The sequence below is a fragment of the Cibotium barometz genome, chromosome 53 (assembly GCF_041138505.1).
Source record: "Cibotium barometz isolate CiBa-2024 chromosome 53, ASM4113850v1, whole genome shotgun sequence".
NCBI lineage: Eukaryota > Viridiplantae > Streptophyta > Polypodiopsida > Cyatheales > Cibotiaceae > Cibotium > Cibotium barometz.
The window spans coordinates 6720603-6731403 of record NC_141098.1 but is presented as its reverse complement, the minus strand read 5'-3'; the positions used below and the strand labels follow the sequence as shown (position 1 = coordinate 6731403).

At 40.7% G+C, this 10801-nt stretch overlaps 1 long non-coding RNA gene across 7 annotated transcripts; it reads left to right on the top strand.

Moving 5' to 3' along the window:
- Nucleotides 1–3904: 3904 nt before the first annotated feature.
- LOC147608236 (uncharacterized) lies at nucleotides 3905–6125 on the top strand. Of its 7 annotated transcripts, none has more exons than XR_015264488.1 (5): nucleotides 3905–4218; nucleotides 4452–4586; nucleotides 4721–4960; nucleotides 5663–5753; nucleotides 5834–6125. It is a non-coding gene; the product is annotated as an uncharacterized LOC147608236 (long non-coding RNA). The 7 variants fall into 7 exon arrangements; XR_015264489.1 differs by adding an exon at nucleotides 5070–5103 and having other exon boundaries at nucleotides 5233–6125; XR_015264485.1 differs by having other exon boundaries at nucleotides 4721–5103; nucleotides 5233–6125.
- Nucleotides 6126–10801: the final 4676 nt, after the last annotated feature.

Genomic DNA, 10801 nt, shown 5'->3' with positions numbered 1-10801 from the left:
AGACGAATGGGCACCTGTCCTGCAGATTTTAATCTTGACAGAAAATCTGCAAAGCAGGACGATTTTGCCTGCGCAGTACTTGGAATGCAAAAACGGAGGGCGAAATGACCTCAGATCAAAATTCTGAAACGACTAAGCCCAATGGGCTCTCCCACGGCATATACTAACCTGCAGACGCTCGTGAAACCTCGTCGCAATCGGAGGAGATGAAGCGGCAGGTGCCGGTGATGCTGCCCGGGAGGAGGAAGCCTGCTCTGATACCAATTGTTGGAATTAGGGTTGCAGGAATGCACACACAACTTCAAGAAGATGAGGAAGCTTGAGCACAACACAGTAGTGTATTATGAGTGCCAAAAATGAAAGATGACAAGCCCTAGAAGATAATGGGCGTATATACAATGCACTGGGGAAAAAACCTCCTAGTGAGGGAAAAAGTGCCCCGGCGGTCCTAAGTGTGTTCACACACATCACTACTATAATATGGTAACAGTATAATAGTAAATTGGACAACACCTTTCAGAAAAAGTTTCAGGTTAAGTGGGAAGGTCCTTTTATGGTGTTCGAATGCTTTGCCAATGGTACTTACCAATTGGCTGACCTTGATGGAACTCCACATGCATCCAAGGTGAATGGTTTGTGCTTAAGAAGTACTATGCAAGGTTGATGACCATTGTTAAGGATGACATGTATGAAATTGAGCCTGTGCAGGTGAATGTAAGGAAAGTGATGACTTGGACCTCAATTCACACTTCTCTGCTAGTCATCATGAATGATCTAGCAGGCTAGGGGGTTGGGCAAACTATGTTGGGAATTTTTTGGAAATTGAGTTTTGAGTCTTGGACATTCGCTTGGCATGTGTTATAGGACTTGTCGCCCAATGATGTGCTTTGGATTTATGCTTGCTCAACTCATGTAGGAAGAGGTGTGCGTGTTCTCGGGGGGTGCACTATATGGAAGCCCCTCCTACGACGTGCGTTCAAGGGGTATTTAAAAAACCCCTTATCTGTGAATTTTGAGCTAATAAAACTACCCCTTTTTCTTTATAGACTTACGGGTTTTTTTCCAAAGTACAATTAAAATACCCCTCTTGTAATTGTATTTCTGTAAATTTACCCAATATTTTGGATTAAAAAAACCCCACCTAATGATCGCACGTGGTAGACTTACATTTTTTGAGGTGCACCCCCCGAGTGCGTGTTGCAGTTGGATCTTGTATAGATCTATAGTGTTTGCTTGTTGCTGGCATGTATGTGATACCTCAAGAGGATGATGATAAAGGCAACATGAGTCCCTGATGATGTTGACACATCATGGAGATCACTAGCAAGGAGATCACTGACAGAGCCATTAACGAAGGGAGAGTTAGTAACACTTGCAAGAATTGATTTACCAGATGCTGTAGGGATTGGCTTGGTGCTGGATGCTCTAAGATGGCATAGATGCTGGCTACAGACGATGACTTGCAAAATATATCTTCAAGCCTAGCGTGGACTTGCGTGCCTGCAAGGAGGTATTTGATATGACATGTGAACAAGAGGTTGTTAAGATGGGGAATGTGCTTAGTAGGCTTATTTGTGAATTGAAGCTTAAAGCTAAGCATATAGTTTTTTAGAAGGTGACGATTGAGTAGGGACATGTGGTCAATTGTACATTGTAGACAATCTTGTGTGTATGAGCTGCCTCGAAGATGAAGCATGGAATGCACGATCTTGCTATGTCGATTATGGAAGGGCATGTGCTTGCTAATTGTACACATGAGGATCGACGTTGCCAAGCTGCTTATATATGCCAATATGTTTGCAGATAAAAAGTGATGTTGCTGGGCCGCCAGGCTGCTAGATTGCACCCAAGACCTGTTTGACACTATGTGTGAGCCTAGAGGCCGACGTGCTTCAGCTTGTAATAGTTTTTTTTCTTTATGTGTGTTCCCCGCTAAGGGGTTCTCTCTCTTCCATGTATCTAATCAATGAGTTAAGAAGATTTCTTCCATCTTGATGGTGTGTGTGTTTAAGAGAGCAAGTGCAAGTGGGGGGTTAATTCCCCTGTTTGTGTGTCAGCAGTTTTATTGGTGCTTTGAAGAGTGTAGTTCCCCATATCTCTTCTCGGCTTTGGTGGGTGGAGTTGGTGTACGAGGTGTTTGAGAGATTTTGGTTTCCAGCATCATGTTGGTGGTGCCCCTTGTGTTTGTTGTGTTTTCCAAGGCTGTTGGGTGGGTAGCTATAGAGGCAATTCCACTTTCCCAGCCTCCCCACAACGTGACTCTATCTGAGAGACTATTTTGCATACCCTTTCCCAAAGCCTACTTATGTGGTCACACTAGCTCATATCTGCCGACACCCCCCTAGTAACGTCTACTCCTCCAACTACCTAGGTACCCTCTCAAATACAAGTTCCCACTACATGATCTACATAGTAGGTTAGAGAGGTAAACGAATCATGTCTGAGGTTCTTGAGGCCATGGCCATATCCTTTAATGCCAAAATCCATATCGTGGTTGTAGACTCATAGGGCAGAATCCATGGAGAACTTGTGATCGACCCTAAGGTAGAGTATCTAATTTAGATACAAGGGTCATCAACTTGCTGGAGAACATAGTGCACATGAATGTGACTACGTCATGCTACATATGATATCTTATGTAGCATGCGATGACATCATGTTGCATAAGATATAGAAAAGCATATCATGATCTTTTTGCCACTCAAAGGAAGTTTGGTGCCACCCATGAGAAGGCCCTCCAGGTGGTGCTCAATACAAACCAAGATGAGTCGAGATTTAAAAAACGAATGCTCTAACTAGCACATCACCATTTGTTGTATATTGGAGGAAAGCAAACAATGCTTATGAAAGAAAAAACCGACAAGCTCCTCTAGCATGATTGTCTCTTGGGTATACATGGGCTTGACGATTTTCTTGACTACAACCATTTGTGAAGCGAGCCTGAAATGGCGGTGTGCCACGTGGTTAGAGCATTCGTCTTCTTGTATTAGCGGGGTCTCAAGTTCGAGTCTTGTTGGTGGGGGCCTACTTTGTGGTCTATTGGCATCTTGATCCACTTGGCTATGTTAAACAACTTTTTGTTTGAAGTTGGCCATGACTAGGCATGTGTGGTGGGCCTTTGAGAGGCGGCCACGTACAACATTAAGATTTCTACAAATCATTGCCAATGCATTGCTGGTCCACTTGGATGCTTGTAAAGTGGCCCCTTAGGCTGGGTCAAACACTAGAAGGGCTTAAAAGGGACACATATAAGGTGTTAAAAAAAGGTTGGCAAAAATACACAACAATGATTTCTAGAGGGGTAAAACACTTCTGGCCTAAAGGAATCAATCGTGCGTGCAACGATAGACATCTCACAAATGACAACTCAAAAGCTGCAATCCTAACATTACCGGCAATGTATGTGAATTGTTACGCCGAATGCAGGAGAAACCACCTTTTCTCACGAAGGTGGTAAACTTGGCCATTCATAATAATTAGAACTTAGCCATCTCCAACGTAATTGTGCCGATTTTGGCATAGTTACGAAATTGAGTGGGAAACTTGGCCACAACGTTATCACAACCTCAACAACTTTTTGGTGGGAAATTGGAAGTCAATGTGGTGTGCGTGGGAAAAGGTTGTAAGGACTCTGGAGCTTGTAGGGCAATAGGCACATACTTTGCATTTATTTAACGGTGGAATACATTCTTCGGATATGTATTCGCCCACCGGTGGGCCATCACCCACAGCCCAAGAGGCAGCTAATATAGCCCTACAATGAGTAAAAAATAAAAAACGACTAATTAGGTGGTGTGAGGATATTCAACTTTTTAGCGAAAATATTTGAAAACAAATGTTTTCTAAAACCTTAAGGAGACAGTTGAACGGCTACCTACGCACCTTTTCTCGCGTCCAGATCCATGGTGACTGCAAAATTGATCGCTCGTTTGCCAAGCCTAGCCTCCTAGAGTAAATCAATCACTCCTCTGCTTCCGCTGTTGACTGCAAATTAAGGAGCAGCCTCCGAGCGCCTGTATATTACGCTCAGCCTATGACCGCGTGGGGCCAAAATTGAAAACACAGGTGCGATTTCTGTCTACATTGCAACCCATTATAGAGACATGCACTTAGCAGTTATGGAGGATTTGGCCTTGGGAGAGCCGGTGAGGACGTTGAAGAGGGAGAGCTTGACGAAGGCGGAGGAGAAGGTGGGAGAGGAAGTTTAATACCATGAAGGTGGGATTTTCTCTCTCTCTCTCTCTCTCTCTCTCTCTCTCTCTCTCTCTCTCTCTATTCTGTCGATTATGTCTGTGGCTACATCTTGTTCTGTGTGATGATGTCTAGTGTTCTCTCTGAGCGACCTATTGCCTAGCAACCTGCCACCACCCTACCACCTTGCTTATTCATGGAAGCCTGGGGAATTTCTGTGGGCTTGGCCAAAATTTGATGAGTTTACCCGTTTGATTCAGCATATATGTGTCGATACATGTGGGTGCAAATCCTGCACGATCTCCATGCAATTCTCTCCCCAACTTGCCGCCTTGAGGAGATGCCTGTATTGGCAAAGTTGAGGACATATCTCTATTCAAATCAAAGCAGATAAGGTCTTGAGAGCTTCTTGTATGTTTCTCTAAATTTTGAATCCATAGCAATTTTTGTCATCACAAATAAAAAAAATATGTATGGTTTTATTTTTGTCTTCCTCTTTCTAAATTGAGAGATGTTTTTTTTAAAACAGATTAAAGGGTGTGATCTGGAAAGGGCCCAAATCAGCGTTCAAAAAAACACCATTGTATTTGCCAGAATTAAGAAAAACCGACTAAGATTTTAAGCAACATTATTTTAAAACAATGTTTTCATATATTTTAGTTGGAATACGGGATACTTGTTTTTTAAATGCAGCGGTTATCAAACTACTTCCCTCTCGAGATCTCGGAGCTCAGGAGTCTCTCTCTCACACACACGCTGTTACACACAGGTACAGTTCTTCTGGGCTTCTTCTAGGGTTTCTTCCTGAGCTTCTTTTAGGGTTAGCTTCTACTGTAAACCGTTGTTTCGTGCGCTAGGTATGGTACCTCTTGATGCAGCAACGACTACGACCCACATTGCCATAGCCAGCAGGTATCTCTACGGATATTGCAAGATTTTGTGATCTGCACTGTGCTTTCTAGGGTTCGAGAGTCTGTGCTCTAGGATTCTGCAAGTAGGGTTTTGAAGACTGTTTTTGGCCATCATGTTGTCTGCCCACAGAGCAGAGGGGCACCCACCATGTTGGTGACTGCATTGCAAGATCATGCGCATTCATAGACGGATGGGGACTAACAGGCAATGAGCATTGACTGACATCATGTGTAAGAGGGGCTTAGCCAAGTTTGGCAACCCACAAGGAGACAGAATGGGCTTGTAGCCTAATTCATCATGCTGGTTGTGACAACAAGGGCTAGCTAGCCACTCGGCCCAATGCATGTGTGCCATGTGGGTGGATCTTTGAGGTTCTCAGTTCATTCATCCTATGTTCTGAGTGATTTAACATTAGCAATTTGTGGCTAATCGTTTATTTTGTAGTAATCTGATGTCGGGGGTTTTTTAAACACCTCTTGAACGCACGTGATACATAAAATTTCTTAGGGGTGGATCCCCTGAGAGTAATCTAATATCGACTAGTTGCTAATTTTTGCAGGTCTTTTGAAGATATACCATCTTTAGAGTCTTTATAGACATCTCTATTTGAAACTTGAGCACATACTAGCATACAATGTTGAAACTCAAAGGTAAAAAATATGTTTGTCCCAAGAATCTTATCACCTTGATGCTTGGAGCTTTACCAACCATTGTGTTTGCCCAATTTAAGATTAAAGAGAAAGCTTGTGGTGGAGTAGCAATGCCATCACCGAGTTTCCTTCCAGCTTTATTAAGTGTGGCCCTATTACCTGATCTTGTTCTCAACACACCATCAAATGGACCAAGCTACAAGGCAAACTATACGAGTGGAGTAGAAAGAGCATTTGGAGAGGCTCTATGTGATGGAACTGCTTTGCAGGATTGTAGAACTTGCTCTGGTTGCCTAGACTTTCTTAAAGGCCATATCTTGAAACATTGTAATACTTCCACAAGAGTGCAAGTATGGGCTGGAGAGTGCTATATTCACTTTGATATATATCCCTTTTAATTTTGATTTGATAGAAAGCCCTCTTGATTATGAAAAAAGTGTAGGATGCACTATAATCCTACCTTGGAATTAAAGTTTAAGCAAGCTAATATCTTACATCAATGTATAACATGAATTTGTATAACATGAATTAAAGTTTAAGCAAGCTAATATCTTGCTAAAAGAAATGTAGCCCTTAGTAAGCAAAAAAGTAAATAAAACCATGTATAGGTATCCTTTTCAAATGTGTTATAACTTAGATAATGTAAGAATATGTCAACAAGAGTATTAGGACAATGCTTACAGCAATGCAGCCATTGCTGGAAGAAGACACAGGTTTCCATTTGCAGTGGAAGACCTGCATAATGCACGTGCTAGTACTATAGAGACGCACCCAAAAGTGTGGAAGACCTACATAATGTATGTGCCAAGACTATAGAGGGGCACCCAAAAGTGTGGAAGACCTACAAAAATGCACGTGCCAATACTACAATGAGGTACCCAAAGGTGTCGAAGACTTGCATAAAGCACGTGTCAATACTATAAAGGCACCCAAAAGTGTAGAAGTCTCTCTCTTAACCCCCGCCCCCCCCTCCCCCATCTCTCTATTTATCTCTAGCTTAGAATCTTTGGTTGTGGTCTAATTTGCTTGCCTTATCATTGCTAATTTGTATCATTTTTCCATCCTTAATGGCTTGTGGTCTATGCTAAATCCATTAGGTTTGCTCGTAGGGTACAAGGCCTGCAAAATTGTGACATTGGTTACATTAAGCACATCGGTAAACATTTTCACCCCTACATATTGACAAAAGAAGCCCTTCATGAATGCTACTTCCTTTAATGAGTTGGGTTTCTAGAAGAAGCTATAGTATAAATATAGCCTCAATGTGTACATCTTTGCTTGAAAAGACTTTCAACCTATACTAAATTAATTGAATTGTTAAGGTTTGATTTCAACTATATCTATGTTGATATATCTTTGTAGATCCCTCATATCATGAATTGCTGTAATTATGCCTTTTATAGATGGAGCATAAACTAATTTGTGAACACTATCAATCGCTGTAGACAATCACATTCTTTAGCTGAAATGTCAAGGCTTTTAATACATGCTATTTTCTTATATACATAAACAAGGTAAGCATATACTACACTTTAAAGATAGGTTTATAGGTGAATAAAAGTATTAATGCACACGGTAGCTACATAAGATGGATACAAATAAAGCAAGGGACCTCATGTGTGTGATATAACCATGAGAGGCCTAGCAATTCTATCCAAATGGGATTGTGGGGTTTAAAAAATGTTGAATTGTATTTTTTAAGAATCACCATGTATTATTGATCTTCATAATGGACAATCTAAATCCAAGGAAGTGTGGATTATAATTTTTTCCTAGATACTCTCTAAAACTTGTTGGGAGTTGGCATGTTGAATTGTATTTTTTAAGAATCACCATGTATTATTGATCTTCATAATGGACAATCTAAATCCAAGGAAGTGTGGATTATAATTTTTTCCTAGATACTCTCTAAAACTTGTTGGGAGTTGGCATTCCTTTGTAATTCTCTTAATTTGGAACATGCTTAATCATCTCAAAATAATCTGTAAGGCTGCATATGCAGTTTTAATGTGATTTGAATTATTCTAAACCTTTTACTTCAAGGTTTAAAAATATATAAACTTCTTATTAATAAAGTCATTAGATCCATGCCAATCATTCGACTTATATTTTATGAGTGAAAACACAAGGAGAACATATGAGAGTTTTTGAGACTAGCTCTATATAGAGCTTAAAACTTCAAACTCAAGGTGAGTTTTGGTGACATTTCTCATGCCTTAACATACTAAGATAAAAAGGGAGTACATTGGCTTATTTTTTGAATGGTGTGCAGTATATGTGCCTTGATGCTTTTGATATTAATGCAGCATATGTGCCTTGATGCTTTTTGAATGGTGTGCAGTATATGTGCAGTATATGTGCCTTGATGCTTTTGATATTAATTTCTTCCAAAGATTTGCAAAATCTGTTTGAAAGGGTAAACCGATAGAAGCAAACTTCTCGATGTGAGCAATCTATCCTTGATGTCTCATAGATATACCTTGATCCACCACATCTTTTCTTTTCACCATAAGTTCTATGATTCCATTACTTGCATGATCAAGTGCAAGCCATCAATGCCACATGAGATTGTGTTTGCTGAGTTTGGGGTGGGGCCCATTGGTGCTTTTTTCTAGACCATCAATAATACATGTCATGTAAACACACTAGATAGAGACCATCTACCATGGTTGGCACACCAAAGACATAGTGTCTATTGGCATCCTTGCATCACCAGTTGGGTTGATTCACTTGGTCTCTGGATGGATCACCTCCCTTAACTTGAGTAAAGCCTAGATGCATCTTTTTTTAATTTGTCTTGCCAAAAGGAGCCTCTGACATCTTCGAGAGCGAGGCTTCTTCTTGTTGTTTGCTTAATTTGCTTTCTACATAATTACCTACTTTGTTTTGCAAAAAAATACAAATCAAAACATGTGTTATTGCAACAATTGTAAAGACATTTCACACCTCATAAGGATGTTCCCCAAGAGCTCCATCTTGCCCGAAAACAACCGGATTGGTAACCTTTTCTAATTGTTATTGCATTTATGCACAGGAGGAAGGTGTTGGACTTCAATGAAGATCCATATCTACATTGTAATATTCATCTTTTGCAACATATCCAATAGATTAGGTCTTTCTTCCCTCTACGTGTCTTTGCAATTAAGTGATTAGGTTATGCAATTAGTATTTCATCACATCAATCTAATGATAGTCCTTGCCTTATGTGTATCTTGAGGTAGCTTGAATAGAGGGTGCATTAGGGTTTCTCTACACTCAATGTGCGTTAGTCTTCACATAGATTTTTGTAGTGGATTCATGCATTAGTTTTCATGTAGGAGTCTTGCATACACGTTTGCTAAGTCTAGTAGGCAAGTCAACATTTTTCTTCATGGTTGGTTTGAGAGATGTTCCCAAGATTTTGTGCAAAAGAACTGTCAGAGCTTTGGATACAAACGTTCTTGTAGAGGATCCTTGAGTTGTGCACCACCAGAGGCCAAGGGACAAGTATTAGGACACGTGTTTGGAGCATTGGGAAGGTAAGCTTGCAGGGATTAAGGACTAGATCCAAGAAGGTGTTAGGTCTAAGTTTAGATCCAGATGAGCAATGTACATTTTGCAATCCATACAATAGATCATTTGATTAGCACCAACTATAAAATTAATTAGCATTAAGTAGAGTTAATACAACCATGCTTCTGCAATGCATGTTACAATAAATGTGGCTTAATGTGCAAGGCTAAGAATCCAAAAATAAAGGTAGTAAAATGTTACAGCTCAATGTGCAAGGCTAATAAGAACCCAAAAAGCAAGGTACTAAAATGTGAAAAGATCTCTTAAAGAGCAAGGTCAAGAGCTCCCATACTTGACAACTTGCAGTCTCTTCCTCCTCCCTTGCATCATGGCTAATTATCCTTCTGAACCATTAATAAACTAATTAAAGCATCATGGCTAATTATCCTTCTGAACCATTAATAAACTAATTAAAGCATCATGGCTAATCATCCTTCTGAACCATAAATAAACTAATTAAAGCATCATGGCTAATCATCCTCTTGTGGTTGGGTGAACCATTAATTTTACAGAAACCGAGCTTGTGACCCTTTTCATCGAGATCGAAAAAGATGCAAAGACGACCCTCATTGCCAAAATCTTCGTGTCACATTTGCAGCTCGTGATTGGGTTACTTGCAGCATTATGCTACTCCACTTACAAAGCCACTGAGGTTACTTTTTGGGAGAGGTTTCTTCCAAGTGGACTTTCATGTCAAGGAAGGCAGTAGAGCTGAGGTGCTATCAAGGGTAGCCCATTCCAATTGGGCCCTAGCAAGATGTTCTTCTTATACCTGTAACATTACAGTGGCTATTTTGACCTTATTAAAAGAAGACCAGAACCATTTTCCTCTTACATTCCAAAGTCTTCCAAATGCGTCTTGGTCAATGTTGGAGGCCATTATGTTAGCTTTTGGATTGGCGCCCCATCTATGCTACCCAGGTAGTCACTGCCTCAGTCTCAGTGGAGACTATCCCTGGGTTATGATGCTTCTCATGACAATGAGCTTCTTTGTGTTTCTTTTAGGACTTAAGGGTTAGTTGAAGAGCGAGATTTTGCAAGTAGACTTGACTAGTGTCACGTTTGTCACCAACAGGGGCACTTTACTTAAGGCATAGGGTCATAGAAGACGACACCAACGTGCCTCTCAGGTGACACAGTCCAAGGCTCCGTCTTGGCCAGCTTTTCACCATAGGAGTAGCGAGTCGTCTCTCATGGGGGCGGCTTGTTTGAACTAACGTTCCACCACAATGTTTCACTGGGAGAGTGATGACTCGCCACCAAGAGTGGTGAGTCGTCTCTCATGGCTACCCTAAAACAGGGGGGGAGAGAGAAATTGAGTTCCTTGTAAGCAAACACACATACACAAGAGAGAGAAATTGAGTTCCTTGTAAGCAAACACACATACACAAGAGAGCAAGACATAATAGAGAGATGGATAACTAAATTTAATTCTATCTTTTTCTCTTTTCTACAACTATTAACATAAAGAGATAAGAGTACATACTATAAGGGAA